Here is an 18,032-nt window from a genome sequence, read left to right on the forward strand (position 1 = left end):
TGCTCTTGCTAAGGACTAAAAAGAGGCATGACAGTCTACATTCCATGCTCTGCATTCATTGTGTGTATGTGACATGTATGTAACATTTATGTCATGTGTGCCATATGTATGTAACGTGTGTAACATGTATTTCATAAGTGTATGACATGTATGTAACATGCATTCAACATGTATGTCATATGTATGTATAATCTGTGTAATATGTGTGTAACACGTATGTAATATGTGTGATATGTATGCCATATGTGTATTGTGTGTCATATGTGTAACATGTATGTAACATGTGTGTACCATGCATGTCATATGCATGCCATATGTGTGTAACATGTATGTAAGATATGTGCAGCATGCATGTCATATGTGTGTCATATTAATGTAACATGTGTGTGACATGCATGGCATATGTGTGTAGCATGTATGTGATGTGTATGACATGTATGTTATATGTGTGTAATATGTGTAACATGCATGTGACATGTGTGTAAAATTGTGTCTAAATGGTGTGTAACATGAGTGTGACATGTATGTAACATGCATGCAACATGTATATCATATGTATGTAACATTTGTGTAATATGTGTGAACTATGTGTGTAATATGTAAGTAGCACGTGTGTCACATGTGTGTAACATGTATGTCATATGTGTGTAGTGTGTGTAGCATGTATGTAATATGTGCACAACATGCATATTATATGTATGTATCATGTATCAAACAAAACATGCAATGATTGCAGCTTTTCTAATGCTGCTAAAGCAGAGAGGTAAGTGTTTTTTTGAGATTCCATTGAGTTGGGAAAGGAACTGCAGTAAATTGCAGGAGCAAGATCAGAGAAGCTTGAGCCCTAGAGGGTAGGGATTTTGTTAAAAGGAGTTTGGCAGCAGTGGGATTCGAACCCACGCCCCCAAGGAGACTGGAGCCTTAATCCAGCGCCTTAGACCGCTCGGCCATGCTACCCATTAAAATGAACACGTTATCGACTAAAATCGGGTGGGACATTCCATGCTCTGCATTCATTGCTTGAGCTGGAGGCCTCAGAACTCTAAACTACAAGTATTCACCACTTTATCCATTATAAAATGTAGTTGAAGTTTCACGGAGATGGCCAAGATGCCACCTTATGTGTTTCAGTCCTCTTTCTGAGGCAGCAGGTGGTGGTCACTTTACACTTGAGAGTGGACTTTGGGTGCAGCATTCTGTGGCAAGTTCACTTGGCACTCTGCTGAAAAGTGTGCCAGCTTTTCATTAGTACTGCTTGTTTTTTGGTGTCCACACTTAAAGTGTTAATGTGGAATCTAGCTTACAGGAGAGGTAATCACGTTCAGTTGGACTTGTTTTGTAACGTTGACAAGGGGGGCGTGGCTTGGCGCGCGGAAGGAATGGCTGCTCAGTGAGGAGCTCCTGGAGACTTACAGCCCGTTAGCGTGTTTCCTGGCCGAACCGGACGCTGAAAATGAGCAAGCAAGCTCGGCACAACCCGGGGACTAGATCGCGGAGACAATCCGCCTCGTCCCAAAGCCGCAATATACAGGATTTATTCCTCATGCAGGCCCGCGCTGACCGCTCCACTCCGCGCAAGATGGCGCTGCCACGAGGCGACGAGGAGGAGATGAGCTATGGATCACAAGGTACCGTAGACGACCTGGTTAGTGGGAACAGCAACCCTGCCCATCCTCTCACGCTGGGAGACATGACTGCTATAGCATCGGACATTAAGAATACCCTGTTCTCTGCCATTACTGACCTTAAGGCTGACCTCCTTTCATTGAATGAAAAAATGGCCACCATGGAGAGAGCGGAGGATAGGAGAGATAAGGCGGTACACAGACTGGAAGCTACAACGGCCTCACATACTGCGCACCTTATCTCCATTAACAGGCACCTAGAGGACCTTGATAACAGGGGTCGGCGATGTAACATTCGAGTGAGGGGGGTTCCGGAGGCGGTGGCCCCTGACCAGATATCCTCGGCCCTACGCTCCATTTTCAACAACCTGCTGGAGAACCCGGCTGATACCCCTATTGAATTCGTTCGTGCGCACAGGGCCCTTCGCGCAAGACCATCGGACACGGCCCCACCAAGAGACATCATCTGTTGCCTCCAGAACTTTCCTTTGAAGGAGGAGATTCTCAGCCAAGCAAGGAAAAATGACCGTATTCAATTCAACGATTGTGATTTGGCACTTTTCCAGGACTTGTCACCCATCACCTTGCAAAATAGGAGGGCCTTACGTCCCCTCTTGGAAGTACTGCGAGAGAGAGGCATTGTGTACAAGTGGCGTTTTCCGTTCGCCCTACAGGTCACCTTTAATGGAAGACAACTATTACTCAGGCTCCCGGAAGAGCTCCCAGATTTCTGCGCAGCACTGAATATCCCCTGTGTTCATCTCCCGGAGTGGTATGCTGAGTTCCGGAATCCTCCTCAAGACGCTAGCCCGGACAGCTCTCCCCACTCATCCCCGGCCAAACCCCCCATGAAAAAGAGCAGAGGTGGCAGGATGGGTGCTGGAACGGGGGGACGCCTTCAGTTCCCTGCGCGGCAGTCAAGGAGCCGGGACCCTGCTTGAAGGACTGGGGGAATGCTATTCATCTTGCCTGACTTTTCTTTTTCTTTGACTGTTTGAACTGGCAATTGCTCAAAGGTTTTTCAGGGACATGATGTGTTTGTTTTTTCCTTTTTTCTTTTTGAGCTAGTAGTACTAAACTGCATGTCCCGCCACTTAGTGGCTGTTATTTTCCGGCCAGGAAATGTTCTTTTGCCTTGTTTTGCTTCCATTTAGGGCTTGTGAGTCCCCCTTATGGTGACTCTGTGTTTTTGTATTTTTGTTTCCCATTTTTCCTCTTTTTTGATATCACTGCGAGCACTTACTCCTTCTGTGGTGTTCCTCCCACGTACCCCACAAATAGGGCATAGCGGTATAGTTGGGGTTTTTGTTGCATGTACCGCTCCCTGCTCCCTTTTTTTTTTTTGTCTCGGCTTGCAGCTCAGAGCTCTGCAGGCAAGATCTCACTCTGATTGATACGCCCTGTGTACAGGACGTTCCCCTACCTTATCCTACCCTCCCTTTTGTTCTTGTTCCGTTCTCTTCTTCTTACTTCTACCCATCTTCTTCTCCTCTTTCTCTTTACTGTCATCTTTTACTGTCTCTCCTTTTTGTTTTTCTCCACAGAGTGGGCCGCCCTCGGACGGCTTTGAATTCTTGGTTATGGCGTACTCGTCGCTGGGCCCCAGCCCGACTTTGATATCACATAATGTTCGTGGTCTGAACACACCTGAAAAGCGCATCTCAATCCTCCGGGAGTTGAATAAGGTAAAACCCATGTTTGTATATTTGCAGGAGACACACTTCAGATCCGATCAAATTCCTAGGTTATTTAACAAAAATTTCCCACGGGTGTTTCATGCTACTAATTCGCAAGCGAAAACGAAAGGAGTCTCGATTCTCCTTCACAAATCGGCCGGTTTTGAGGTCACTCAGCAGTTGTCGGATCCCGGTGGCAGATATCTGTTTCTAAAGGGCATGTGGGGTTCTACGCCCTTAACACTAGCTAACGTTTATTTCCCCAATAGTGCACATGCATCCTTTTGCAGGCGAGTGGTAGGTGAATTAAAGAGCTTTGCTACGGGGTGCATTTTATTGGGGGGTGACTTCAATGTACCACTTAACCCGATTCAGGACACTTCCACGGGAAAGTCAAGCTTAACCTACCGTACTTTGAAACAGGTGAAACGGGTATTACATTCTTTGACTTTAATTGACACTTGGCGCACACTCAACCCTACTGGTAGAGACTTTACTTGCTATTCGGCACCTCACGATAAATATGCTCGTATTGACTACATCTTCATCTCGCAGCGAGACCTGTTGACTGCCCAGAGTTCTAACATCGGGCTCCAGACCATCTCGGACCATGCCCCGGTTTCCGTCTCCCTGACGCATTCTGACTTGAGGCCTAGACCTTGCACCTGGAGACTGAACCCCTCATTGCTGACTGACATTGAGCTACTCCCGACTCTGACGGAAGCCCTTCGTAACTATTTCCGAGAAAATGCCTCAGATGAGCTTTCACCCCTGACTATATGGGAAGCACATAAATGTGTTATGAGGGGGGAGTTTATCAAAGCGGGGGCAGCTCGCAAACGGAAAGTGGAAGCTCAGGTGGCTATTTTATCCGCAAGAATTGCTCGGCTTGAGTCCCAACATAAGCAGTCCCGGGCTACTTCAGTGGCACAGGAACTGCTTGAGGCGAGGTCGGAGTTGAAAGATATTCTAGAGACTAAGAGTAAGCGTACCCTTTTTCTAAAACAAAAAATATACTACGAGCATGGCGACAAGGACGGGAGGCTATTGGCCAGGGCAGTTAAGGAGGCTGCCCTCGCCAATAACATTCTGGCAATTAAAAAGGCAGACGGTTCGTTGACGAATCGTGTAGATCAGATTGCTGACAGTTTCCACCGGTTTTATAGTGACCTCTATAATATCCCACCCCAGCATAAACCTGGGGAGCTGCTTGGGGAGAGGGGTCATATCATTCGGGATTATCTGACCCGGAGTGGCATGCCTACACTCTCTCCTGGTGACGCTGATTCCCTGGAGGGTCCGGTTACCTCGGAGGAACTACTGGGGGCGATAAAAAGCCTTAAACCGGGTAAGAGCCCTGGCCCTGATGGGCTGACGGCGCACTACTATAAGGCTTTTTCGGAGATGTTGGAACAGCCTCTCTTGAGAACCCTCAACTCCTTAAGAGAGCCCCATCAACTTCCGGGGACCTTTTTGGGAGCCTATATTACGGTGCTTCCCAAGCCGGGGAAGGACCCCACGTTGTGCGCCAGCTATCGTCCCATCTCCCTACTTAATTTGGATTTAAAAATTCTTTCTAAAATCATCGCAAACCGACTGAGATATTTTCTGCCCCAACTGATCGGCCCGGAGCAGGCAGGGTTCATGCCGGGGAGGGAATCCAGGGATAACGTAACGAAGGCTTTGAATCTAGTCCACCTTTGTCAGAGTGCTCGGTTTGGGGGCCTTCTCCTGTCCACGGACGCGGAGAAGGCCTTCGATAGAGTGGCTTGGGACTTTTTACTTGCCACATGCACTCACGTTGGGCTACGCCCCAGCATGCTTTCCTGGATTTCTTCCCTCTACCAAAATCCAACTGCCCAATTGAAGATTAATGGGACCCTGTCTGCTCCGGTGCGGATTCGGAACGGGACGAGGCAGGGGTGCCCCCTCTCCCCGCTTTTGTTTATCCTCACCCTAGAGCCATTCATTCGCACGATTAACAACACACCCTCTATTTCAGGTTTCCCTGTAGGGCAGAGGATTTGTAAAATCGCTGCTTATGCGGATGATTTGCTGTTTTTTCTGACCCACCCACACACTTCGATCCCAAACCTGTTGCAGGCCTTCCTAGTATACGGCTACATTTCAAACCTCAAGATTAATTATAATAAGTCGGAAGCCATGAATCTGACGCTCCCCCCGGAAGTGTTGGCGCAGGCACAATCGAATACCTCATTTAAATGGGTGACGGACGCCTTGACATATTTGGGCATCAAGCTTACCCCGCAGTTGAGCAAGATTTTCTCTTTTAACTTTAAGCCCATGTTGAGGCAGATCGAACTAGACCTGACTAGGTGGTCGCGGGGCCTCTTTTCATGGTTTGGAAGGGCCGCACTCATCAAAATGATTACACTCCCACGACTTCTTTACCTATTTCACACTCTGCCCATCGACCTCCCAGTCACCTTTTTTAAACAGCTACAATCCTTACTTTGGAAATTCCTGTGGGCCCAAAAAAGACCGCGAATTAGTCTACATCTGTTGACGAAACCGAAGGCAGCGGGCGGGATGGGGTTCCCGAATTTCAAACTGTATTATTATGCCACTCACCTAGCCAGAATAGTCGACTGGAATTGCCACGCCGACAGTAAAGACTGGATTTCAATAGAAGAGGGGGTGTCTAGATCTCCTTTGCGCTTCTCCCCTTGGATCCCGAAGGCCAGTTGCCCTAGGGAACTGTCACAACACCCCCTCATAGGAGCTACATTGCGGATTTTTCACAAGCTGACCTCTTACCATGATTTTGCCTCCTCCCCGGGTCCTCCGACACCTCTCCGGGGGAATCCGGACTTTTACCCGGGCATGTCCACGACTGATTTCTCTCACACTGCTGACTCCCCGTTGCTAGCTTCACACCTGGTACGGCGGGGAAAGATTCTTCCCTTTGAAGACCTTACGGGTAGCCTCCCTCTGACAACATTGTCATTTTGGAAATATAGACAGGTGAGCCATTATCTTCTAGCGCCTGAAAGGAAGGCAGCTGTGCTCAGGGACCCGACACCTTTTGAGAAGATCTGCCTCCAGGGCACCCCCTTGGAGAAGTCAACCTCCTTTATGTACGCATGTCTCCAGCAGCTGGTCCACGGGGAGCCGGATAGATTTAAAGGTGCGTGGGAGAGGGCCCTCGGGACTCATTTCACGGACACACAGTGGCGCAATGCATGCATCCTGGCACACAAAGGCACTATAAGCACCAGGCTACAAGAAAATGCTTACAAATTACTTTCACAATGGTACGCCACCCCGTCTAAAGTTAAGCGTTGGTATCCAGCATCCTCTGACCTCTGCTGGCGCTGTGGGGAGGCGGTGGGAGACATGCTGCATGTTTGGTGGAGTTGCCCCCGGATAGCTAGTTTCTGGAGCATGATCTGTAATTTAATTCGCAATATTACTAATACCACATTAACTCTTTCACCGGAGTGTTGTCTCTTGCAAATATCGGACTGGTCGCTGGGCAGATACAACAGATCTTTATCTAAGTACCTGCTGATAGCAGCTAAATCCCTGATTCCTAAATACTGGAAATTAACTACGGTACCCTCAGTCAGAGAGTGGGTACATTCAGTTAACCATATTTTCTCTCTGGAGGAGATGCTAGCTACAGCCAAAGACACGGCGGAAAAATTTCACAAGACTTGGTCCCCTTGGGTCCAGTTTAAGTATTCTGATGCCTTTCGGGATTTGAGTACAGGGTGAGTGCGCGGTGATCAAGATTGAATCGCGCCCCAAGGTATGGATTCTCACCCCTGGCTGGTGTGACTGAGAGTAGATTTGAAGGGCTGTGGGGTGGCCCAGTCCGTAAGCTCTGTTTGCTGCACTTTACCTCTTTCCGCTCTCCTAACCTTGCTGTTTCTCTTCCTTTTTTCTTCCTTTGTCTTTCACTTTGCTTCCCTTACCCCTAATTTCCCTTCCCCCATCTATCCCCTTAATTGTTTCGCAATTATTTCTTTTTGATTAAAAGACACTAAAACATCGTAATTTGATCTACAACGAAATAACAGTGAAACGAATATGCTCAGACAGCCTATACAAGATTGGCGTTACTTGGCGTTATGTTATGCTTAATTTGTCTTGTCTCTGCATACTGTTACTGGTCACCCTGTGCCCTGTATTGGCTGCTTATTGACGTGCACTCTGATGTCATATTTGTGTCTTCTGAATTTGATTAATAAAAACTTTATTGTAAACACTGTAACGTTGACAAGATTTCACTAGTCATCTCATCAAAAGTGTGCCCTTTTGGAAGAGTTCTCAACCAAAGCATGCAATTTCCTAATGCTGCTGTTCTGAGATTCCAGTGTGTTGAGCAAGGAATGCCAGCAAAGTGCAGCAGAAACTTCAGAGATGCTTGAGCAATCAAGGATAGGCATTTGTTACAAGAGCTTGGCAGCAGTGGGATTTGAACCCACACCTCCAAAGAGACTGGAGCCTAAATCCAGCACCTTAGACCGCTCGGCCATGCTACCTGTGAAAGTGCTCTTGCTAAGGACTAAAAAGAGGCATGACAGTCTACATTCTATGCTCTGCATGCATTGTTTGTATGTGACATGTACGTAACATGTATGTCATGTGTGTCATATGTATGTAACGTGTGTAACATGTATTTCATAAGTGTATGACATGTATGTAACATGCATTCAACATGTATGTCATATGTATGTATATTCTGTGTAATATGTGTGTAACACGTATGTAATATGTGTGATATGTATGTCATATGTGTATTGTGTGTCATATGTGTAACATGTATGTAACATGTGTGTACCATGCATGTCATATGCATGCCATATGTGTGTAACATGTATGTAAGATATGTGCAACATGCATGTCATATGTGTGTCATATTAATGTAACATGTGTGTGACATGTATGGCATATGTGTGTAGCATGTATGTGATGTGTATGACATGTATGTTATATGTGTGTAATATGCGTAACATGCATGTGACATGTGTGTAAAATTGTGTCTAAATGGTATGTAACATGAGTGTGACATGTATGTAACATGCATGCAACATGTATATCATATGTATGTAACATTTGTGTAATATGTGTGAACTATGTGTGTAATATGTAAGTAGCACGTGTGTCACATGTGTGTAACATGTATGTCATATGTGTGTAGTGTGTGTAGCATGTATGTAATATGTGCACAACATGCATATTATATGTATGTATCATGTATCAAACAAAACATGCAATGATTGCAGCTTTTCTAATGCTGCTAAAGCAGAGAGGTAAGTGTTTTTTGAGATTCCAGTGAGTTGGGAAAGGAACTGCAGTAAATTGCAGGAGCAAGATCAGAGAAGCTTGAGCCCTAGAGGGTAGGGATTTTGTTAAAAGGAGTTTGGCAGCAGTGGGATTCGAACCCACGCCCCCAAAGAGACTGGAGCCTTAATCCAGCGCCTTAGAGCGCTCGGCCATGCTACCCATAAAAATGAACACGTTATCGACTAAAATGGGGTGGGACATTCCATGCTCTGCATTCATTGCTTGAGCTGGAGGCCTCAGAACTCTAAACTACAAGTATTCACCACTTTATCCATTATAAAAGGTAGTTGAAGTTTCACGGAGATGGCCAAGATGCCACCTTATGTGTTTCAGTCTTCTTTCTGAGGCAGCAGGTGGTGGTCACTTTACACTTGAGAGTGGACTTTGGGTGCAGCATTCTGTGGCAAGTTCACTTGGCACTCTGCTGAAAAGTGTGCCAGCTTTTCATTAGTACTGCTTGTTTTTTGGTGTCCACACTTAAAGTGTTAATGTGGAATCTAGCTTACAGGAGAGGTAATCACGTTCAGTTGGACTTGTTTTGTAACGTTGACAAGATTTCACTAGTCATCTCATCAGAAGTGTGCCCTTTTGGAAGACTTCTCAACCAAAGCATGCAATTTCCTAATGCTGCTGTTCTGAGATTCCAGTGTGTTGAGCAAGGAATGCCAGCAAAGTGCAGCAGAAACTTCAGAGACGCTTGAGCAATGCTCTGCTTGGCAGCAGTGGGATTTGAACCCACGCCTCCAAAGAGACTGGAGCCTAAATCCAGCGCCTTAGACCGCTCGGCCATGCTACCTGTGAAAGTGCTCTTGCTAAGGACTAAAAAGAGGCATGACAGTCTACATTCCATGCTCTGCATTCATTGTTTGTATGTGACATGTATGTAACATGTATGTCATGTGTGTCATATGTATGTAACGTGTGTAACATGTATTTCATAAGTGTATGACATGTATGTAACATGTATTCAACATGTATGTCATTTGTATGTATAATCTGTGTAATATGTGTGTAACACGTATGTAATATGTGTGATATGTATGCCATATGTGTATTGTGTGTCATATGTGTAACATGTATGTAACATGTGTGTACCATGCATGTCATATGCATGCCATATGTGTGTAACATGTATGTAAGATATGTGCAACATGCATGTCATATGTGTGTCATATTAATGTAACATGTGTGTGACATGCATGTCATATGTGTGTAGCATGTATGTGATGTGTATGACATGTATGTTATATGTGTGTAATATGTGTAACATGCATGTGACATGTGTGTAAAATTGTGTCTAAATGGTATGTAACATGAGTGTGACATGTATGTAACATGCATGCAACATGTATATCATATGTATGTAACATTTGTGTAATATGTGTGAACTATGTGTGTAATATGTAAGTAGCACGTGTGTCACATGTGTGTAACATGTATGTCATATGTGTGTAGTGTGTGTAGCATGTATGTAATATGTGCACAACATGCATATTATATGTATGTATCATGTATCAAACAAAACATGCAATGATTGCAGCTTTTCTAATGCTGCTAAAGCAGAGAGGTAAGTGTTTTTTGAGATTCCAGTGAGTTGGGAAAGGAACTGCAGTAAATTGCAGGAGCAAGATCAGAGAAGCTTGAGCCCTAGAGGGTAGGGATTTTGTTAAAAGGAGTTTGGCAGCAGTGGGATTCGAACCCACGCCCCCAAAGAGACTGGAGCCTTAATCCAGCGCCTTAGACCGCTCGGCCATGCTACCCATAAAAATGAGCACGTTATCGACTAAAATGGGGTGGGACATTCCATGCTCTGCATTCATTGCTTGAGCTGGAGGCCTCAGAACTCTAAACTACAAGTATTCACCACTTTATCCATTATAAAAGGTAGTTGAAGTTTCACGGAGATGGCCAAGATGCCACCTTATGTGTTTCAGTACTCTTTCTGAGGCAGCAGGTGGTGGTCACTTTACACTTGAGAGTGGACTTTGGGTGCAGCATTCTGTGGCAAGTTCACTTGGCACTCTGCTGAAAAGTGTGCCAGCTTTTCATTAGTACTGCTTGTTTTTGGTGTCCACACTTAAAGTGTTAATGTGGAATCTAGCTTACAGGAGAGGTAATCACGTTCAGTTGGACTTGTTTTGTAACGTTGACAAGATTTCACTAGTCATCTCATCAGAAGTGTGCCCTTTTGGAAGACTTCTCAACCAAAGCATGCAATTTCCTAATGCTGCTGTTCTGAGATTCCAGTGTGTTGAGCAAGGAATGCCAGCAAAGTGCAGCAGAAACTTCAGAGACGCTTGAGCAATCAAGGATAGGCATTTGTTAAAAGAGCTTGACAGCAGTGGGATTTGAACCCACACCTCCAAAGAGACTGGAGCCTAAATCCAGCGCCTTAGACCGCTCGGCCATGCTACCTGTGCAAGTGCTCTTGCTAAGGACTAAAAAGAGGCATGACAGTCTACATTCCATGCTCTGCATTCATTGTTTGTATGTGACATGTATGTAACATGTATGTCATGTGTGTCATATGTATGTAACGTGTGTAACATGTATTTCATAAGTGTATGACATGTATGTAACATGTATTCAACATGCATGTCATTTGTATGTATAATCTGTGTAATATGTGTGTAACACGTATGTAATATGTGTGATATGTATGCCATATGTGTATTGTGTGTCATATGTGTAACATGTATGTAACATGTGTGTACCATGCATGTCATATGCATGCCATATGTGTGTAACATGTATGTAAGATATGTGCAACGTGCATGTCATATGTGTGTCATATTAATGTAACATGTGTGTGACATGCATGGCATATGTGTGTAGCATGTATGTGATGTGTATGACATGTATGTTATATGTGTGTAATATGTGTAACATGCATGTGACATGTGTGTAAAATTGTGTCTAAATGGTGTGCAACATGAGTGTGACATGTATGTAACATGCATGCAACATGTATATCATATGTATGTAACATTTGTATAATATGTGTGAACTATGTGTGTAATATGTAAGTAGCACGTGTGTCACATGTGTGTAACATGTATGTCATATGTGTGTAGTGTGTGTAGCATGTATGTAATATGTGCACAACATGCATATTATATGTATGTATCATGTATCAAACAAAACATGCAATGATTGCAGCTTTTCTAATGCTGCTAAAGCAGAGAGGTAAGTGTTTTTTGAGATTCCAGTGAGTTGGGAAAGGAACTGCAGTAAATTGCAGGAGCAAGATCAGAGAAGCTTGAGCCCTAGAGGGTAGGGATTTTGTTAAAAGGAGTTTGGCAGCAGTGGGATTCGAACCCACGCCCCCAAAGAGACTGGAGCCTTAATCCAGCGCCTTAGACCGCTCGGCCATGCTACCCATAAAAATGAACACGTTATCGACTAAAATCGGGTGGGACATTCCATGCTCTGCATTCATTGCTTGAGCTGGAGGCCTCAGAACTCTAAACTACAAGTATTCACCACTTTATCCATTATAAAAGGTAGTTGAAGTTGCACGGAGATGGCCAAGATGCCACCTTATGTGTTTCAGTCCTCTTTCTGAGGCAGCAGGTGGTGGTCACTTTACACTTGAGAGTGGACTTTGGGTGCAGCATTCTGTGGCAAGTTCACTTGGCACTCTGCTGAAAAGTGTGCCAGCTTTTCATTAGTACTGCTTGTTTTTTGGTGTCCACACTTAAAGTGTTAATGTGGAATCTAGCTTACAGGAGAGGTAATCACGTTCAGTTGGACTTGTTTTGTAACGTTGACAAGATTTCACTAGTCATCTCATCAGAAGTGTGCCCTTTTGGAAGACTTCTCAACCAAAGCATGCAATTTCCTAATGCTGCTGTTCTGAGATTCCAGTGTGTTGAGCAACGAATGCCAGCAAAGTGCAGCAGAAACTTCAGAGACGCTTGAGCAATCAAGGATAGGCATTTGTTAAAATAGCTTGGCAGCAGTGGGATTTGAACCCACGCCTCCAAAGAGACTGGAGCCTAAATCCAGCGCCTTAGACCGCTTGGCCATGCAACCTGTGAAAGTGCTCTTGCTAAGGACTAAAAAGAGGCACGACAGTCTACATTCCATGCTCTGCATTCATTGTTTGTATGTGACATGTACGTAACATGTATGTAACGTGTGTCATATGTATGTAACGTGTGTAACATGTATTTCATAAGTGTATGACATGTATGTAACATGTATTCAACATGTATATCATATGTATGTATAATCTGTGTAATATGTGTGTAACACGTATATAATATGTGTGATATGTATGCCATATGTGTATTGTGTGTCATATGTGTGACATGTATGTAACATGTGTGTACCATGCATGTCATATGCATGCCATATGTGTGTAACATGTATGTAAGATATGTGCAACATACATGTCATATGTGTGTCATATTAATGTAACATGTGTGTGACATGCATGTCATATGTGTGTAGCATGTATGTGATGTGTATGACATGTATGTTATATGTGTGTAATATGTGTAACATGCATGTGACATGTGTGTAAAATTGTGTCTAAATGGTGTGTAACATGAGTGTGACATGTATGTAACATGCATGCAACATGTATATCATATGTATGTAACATTTGTGTAATATGTGTGAACTATGTGTGTAATATATAAGTAGCATGTGTGTCACATGTGTGTAACATGTATGTCATATGTGTGTAGTGTGTGTAGCATGTATGTAATATGTGCACAACATGCACATTATATGTATGTATCATGTATCAAACAAAACATGCAATGATTGCAGCTTTTCTAATGCTGCTAAAGCAGAGAGGTAAGTGTTTTTTTTTGAGATTCCAGTGAGTTGGGAAAGGAACTGCAGTAAATTGCAGGAGCAAGATCAGAGAAGCTTGAGCCCTAGAGGGTAGGGATTTTGTTAAAAGGAGTTTGGCAGCAGTGGGATTCGAACCCACGCCCCCAAAGAGACTGGAGCCTTAATCCAGCGCCTTAGACCGCTCGGCCATGCTACCCATAAAAATGAACACGTTATCGACTAAAATGGGGTGGGACATTCCATGCTCTGCATTCATTGCTTGAGCTGGAGGCCTCAGAACTCTAAACTAAAAGTATTCACCACTTTATCCATTATAAAAGGTAGTTGAAGTTTCACGGAGATGGCCAAGATGCCACCTTATGTGTTTCAGTCCTCTTTCTGAGGCAGCAGGTGGTGGTCACTTTACACTTGAGAGTGGACTTTGGGTGCAGCATTCTGTGGCAAGTTCACTTGGCACTCTGCTGAAAAGTGTGCCAGCTTTTCATTAGTACTGCTTGTTTTTTGGTGTCCACACTTAAAGTGTTAATGTGGAATCTAGCTTACAGGAGAGGTAATCACGTTCAGTTGGACTTGTTTTGTAACGTTGACAAGATTTCACTAGTCATCTCATCAGAAGTGTGCCCTTTTGGAAGACTTCTCAACCAAAGCATGCAATTTCCTAATGCTGCTGTTCTGAGATTCCAGTGTTTTGAGCAAGGAATGCCAGCAAAGTGCAGCAGAAACTTCAGAGACGCTTGAGCAATCAAGGATAGGCATTTGTTAAAAGAGCTTGGCAGCAGTGGGATTTGAACCCACGCCTCCAAAGAGACTGGAGCCTAAATCCAGCGCCTTAGACCGCTCGGCCATGCTACCTGTGAAAGTGCTCTTGCTAAGGACTAAAAAGAGGCATGACAGTCTACATTCCATGCTCTGCATTCATTGTTTGTATGTGACATGTACGTAACATGTATGTCATGTGTGTCATATGTATGTAACGTGTGTAACATGTATTTCATAAGTGTATGACATGTATGTAACATGTATTCAACATGTATTCAACATGTATGTCATATGTATGTATAATCTGTGTAATATGTGTGTAACACGTATATAATATGTGTGATATGTATGCCATATGTGTATTGTGTGTCATATGTGTGACATGTATGTAACATGTGTGTACCATGCATGTCATATGCATGCCATATGTGTGTAACATGTATGTAAGATATGTGCAACATGCATGTCATATGTGTGTCATATTAATGTAACATGTGTGTGACATGCATGTCATATGTGTGTAGCATGTATGTGATGTGTATGACATGTATGTTATATGTGTGTAATATGTGTAACATGCATGTGACATGTGTGTAAAATTGTGTCTAAATGGTGTGTAACATGAGTGTGACATGTATGTAACATGCATGCAACATGTATATCATATGTATGTAACATTTGTGTAATATGTGTGAACTATGTGTGTAATATGTAAGTAGCACGTGTGTCACATGTGTGTAACATGTATGTCATATGTGTGTAGTGTGTGTAGCATGTATGTCATATGTGCACAACATGCATATTATATGTATGTATCATGTATCAAACAAAACATGCAATGATTGCAGCTTTTCTAATGCTGCTAAAGCAGAGAGGTAAGTGTTTTTTGAGATTCCAGTGAGTTGGGAAAGGAACTGCAGTAAATTGCAGGAGCAAGATCAGAGAAGCTTGAGCCCTAGAGGGTAGGGATTTTGTTAAAAGGAGTTTGGCAGCAGTGGGATTCGAACCCACGCCCCCAAAGAGACTGGAGCCTTAATCCAGCGCCTTAGACCGCTCGGCCATGCTACCCATAAAAATGAACACGTTATCGACTAAAATGGGGTGGGACATTCCATGCTCTGCATTCATTGCTTGAGCTGGAGGCCTCAGAACTCTAAACTAAAAGTATTCACCACTTTATCCATTATAAAAGGTAGTTGAAGTTTCACGGAGATGGCCAAGATGCCACCTTATGTGTTTCAGTCCTCTTTCTGAGGCAGCAGGTGGTGGTCACTTTACACTTGAGAGTGGACTTTGGGTGCAGCATTCTGTGGCAAGTTCACTTGGCACTCTGCTGAAAAGTGTGCCAGCTTTTCATTAGTACTGCTTGTTTTTTGGTGTCCACACTTAAAGTGTTAATGTGGAATCTAGCTTACAGGAGAGGTAATCACGTTCAGTTGGACTTGTTTTGTAACGTTGACAAGATTTCACTAGTCATCTCATCAGAAGTGTGCCCTTTTGGAAGACTTCTCAACCAAAGCATGCAATTTCCTAATGCTGCTGTTCTGAGATTCCAGTGTTTTGAGCAAGGAATGCCAGCAAAGTGCAGCAGAAACTTCAGAGACGCTTGAGCAATCAAGGATAGGCATTTGTTAAAAGAGCTTGGCAGCAGTGGGATTTGAACCCACGCCTCCAAAGAGACTGGAGCCTAAATCCAGCGCCTTAGACCGCTCGGCCATGCTACCTGTGAAAGTGCTCTTGCTAAGGACTAAAAAGAGGCATGACAGTCTACATTCCATGCTCTGCATTCATTGTTTGTATGTGACATGTACGTAACATGTATGTCATGTGTGTCATATGTATGTAACGTGTGTAACATGTATTTCATAAGTGTATGACATGTATGTAACATGTATTCAACATGTATTCAACATGTATGTCATATGTATGTATAATCTGTGTAATATGTGTGTAACACGTATATAATATGTGTGATATGTATGCCATATGTGTATTGTGTGTCATATGTGTGACATGTATGTAACATGTGTGTACCATGCATGTCATATGCATGCCATATGTGTGTAACATGTATGTAAGATATGTGCAACATGCATGTCATATGTGTGTCATATTAATGTAACATGTGTGTGACATGCATGTCATATGTGTGTAGCATGTATGTGATGTGTATGACATGTATGTTATATGTGTGTAATATGTGTAACATGCATGTGACATGTGTGTAAAATTGTGTCTAAATGGTGTGTAACATGAGTGTGACATGTATGTAACATGCATGCAACATGTATATCATATGTATGTAACATTTGTGTAATATGTGTGAACTATGTGTGTAATATGTAAGTAGCACGTGTGTCACATGTGTGTAACATGTATGTCATATGTGTGTAGTGTGTGTAGCATGTATGTCATATGTGCACAACATGCATATTATATGTATGTATCATGTATCAAACAAAACATGCAATGATTGCAGCTTTTCTAATGCTGCTAAAGCAGAGAGGTAAGTGTTTTTTGAGATTCCAGTGAGTTGGGAAAGGAACTGCAGTAAATTGCAGGAGCAAGATCAGAGAAGCTTGAGCCCTAGAGGGTAGGGATTTTGTTAAAAGGAGTTTGGCAGCAGTGGGATTCGAACCCACGCCCCCAAAGAGACTGGAGCCTTAATCCAGCGCCTTAGACCGCTCGGCCATGCTACCCATAAAAATGAACACGTTATCGACTAAAATCGGGTGGGACATTCCATGCTCTGCATTCATTGCTTGAGCTGGAGGCCTCAGAACTCTAAACTACAAGTATTCACCACTTTATCCATTATAAAAGGTAGTTGAAGTTGCACGGAGATGGCCAAGATGCCACCTTATGTGTTTCAGTCCTCTTTCTGAGGCAGCAGGTGGTGGTCACTTTACACTTGAGAGTGGACTTTGGGTGCAGCATTCTGTGGCAAGTTCACTTGGCACTCTGCTGAAAAGTGTGCCAGCTTTTCATTAGTACTGCTTGTTTTTTGGTGTCCACACTTAAAGTGTTAATGTGGAATCTAGCTTACAGGAGAGGTAATCACGTTCAGTTGGACTTGTTTTGTAACGTTGACAAGATTTCACTAGTCATCTCATCAGAAGTGTGCCCTTTTGGAAGACTTCTCAACCAAAGCATGCAATTTCCTAATGCTGCTGTTCTGAGATTCCAGTGTGTTGAGCAACGAATGCCAGCAAAGTGCAGCAGAAACTTCAGAGACGCTTGAGCAATCAAGGATAGGCATTTGTTAAAATAGCTTGGCAGCAGTGGGATTTGAACCCACGCCTCCAAAGAGACTGGAGCCTAAATCCAGCGCCTTAGACCGCTTGGCCATGCAACCTGTGAAAGTGCTCTTGCTAAGGACTAAAAAGAGGCATGACAGTCTACATTCCATGCTCTGCATTCATTGTTTGTATGTGACATGTACGTAACATGTATGTAACGTGTGTCATATGTATGTAACGTGTGTAACATGTATTTCATAAGTGTATGACATGTATGTAACATGTATTCAACATGTATATCATATGTATGTATAATCTGTGTAATATGTGTGTAACACGTATATAATATGTGTGATATGTATGCCATATGTGTATTGTGTGTCATATGTGTGACATGTATGTAACATGTGTGTACCATGCATGTCATATGCATGCCATATGTGTGTAACATGTATGTAAGATATGTGCAACATACATGTCATATGTGTGTCATATTAATGTAACATGTGTGTGACATGCATGTCATATGTGTGTAGCATGTATGTGATGTGTATGACATGTATGTTATATGTGTGTAATATGTGTAACATGCATGTGACATGTGTGTAAAATTG

General features: G+C 43.3%; 11 non-coding genes across 11 annotated transcripts; all 11 read right to left on the bottom strand.

The window, feature by feature from the left end:
- Window positions 1–875: 875 nt before the first annotated feature.
- Window positions 876–957, bottom strand: TRNAL-AAG (transfer RNA leucine (anticodon AAG)). Its single transcript has one exon. It is a non-coding gene; the product is annotated as a tRNA-Leu (tRNA).
- A 6,770-nt stretch (window positions 958–7,727) lies between these two features.
- TRNAL-UAG (transfer RNA leucine (anticodon UAG)) lies at window positions 7,728–7,809 on the bottom strand. The gene has a single exon. It is a non-coding gene; the product is annotated as a tRNA-Leu (tRNA).
- Window positions 7,810–9,328: 1,519 nt separating this feature from the next.
- TRNAL-UAG (transfer RNA leucine (anticodon UAG)) lies at window positions 9,329–9,410 on the bottom strand. The gene has a single exon. It is a non-coding gene; the product is annotated as a tRNA-Leu (tRNA).
- Window positions 9,411–10,292: 882 nt separating this feature from the next.
- On the bottom strand, window positions 10,293–10,374 carry TRNAL-AAG (transfer RNA leucine (anticodon AAG)). Its single transcript has one exon. It is a non-coding gene; the product is annotated as a tRNA-Leu (tRNA).
- A 573-nt stretch (window positions 10,375–10,947) lies between these two features.
- TRNAL-UAG (transfer RNA leucine (anticodon UAG)) lies at window positions 10,948–11,029 on the bottom strand. The gene has a single exon. It is a non-coding gene; the product is annotated as a tRNA-Leu (tRNA).
- An 882-nt stretch (window positions 11,030–11,911) lies between these two features.
- Window positions 11,912–11,993, bottom strand: TRNAL-AAG (transfer RNA leucine (anticodon AAG)). Its single transcript has one exon. It is a non-coding gene; the product is annotated as a tRNA-Leu (tRNA).
- Window positions 11,994–13,534: 1,541 nt separating this feature from the next.
- Window positions 13,535–13,616, bottom strand: TRNAL-AAG (transfer RNA leucine (anticodon AAG)). The gene has a single exon. It is a non-coding gene; the product is annotated as a tRNA-Leu (tRNA).
- Window positions 13,617–14,190: 574 nt separating this feature from the next.
- On the bottom strand, window positions 14,191–14,272 carry TRNAL-UAG (transfer RNA leucine (anticodon UAG)). The gene has a single exon. It is a non-coding gene; the product is annotated as a tRNA-Leu (tRNA).
- An 893-nt stretch (window positions 14,273–15,165) lies between these two features.
- TRNAL-AAG (transfer RNA leucine (anticodon AAG)) lies at window positions 15,166–15,247 on the bottom strand. Its single transcript has one exon. It is a non-coding gene; the product is annotated as a tRNA-Leu (tRNA).
- A 574-nt stretch (window positions 15,248–15,821) lies between these two features.
- On the bottom strand, window positions 15,822–15,903 carry TRNAL-UAG (transfer RNA leucine (anticodon UAG)). Its single transcript has one exon. It is a non-coding gene; the product is annotated as a tRNA-Leu (tRNA).
- An 893-nt stretch (window positions 15,904–16,796) lies between these two features.
- TRNAL-AAG (transfer RNA leucine (anticodon AAG)) lies at window positions 16,797–16,878 on the bottom strand. Its single transcript has one exon. It is a non-coding gene; the product is annotated as a tRNA-Leu (tRNA).
- Window positions 16,879–18,032: the final 1,154 nt, after the last annotated feature.

This window comes from Lithobates pipiens, unplaced genomic scaffold (assembly GCF_037356315.1).
Source record: "Lithobates pipiens isolate NorthernLeopardFrog02 unplaced genomic scaffold, aLitPip1_a1.2 Scaffold_28, whole genome shotgun sequence".
In the NCBI taxonomy this organism is placed as follows: domain Eukaryota; kingdom Metazoa; phylum Chordata; class Amphibia; order Anura; family Ranidae; genus Lithobates; species Lithobates pipiens.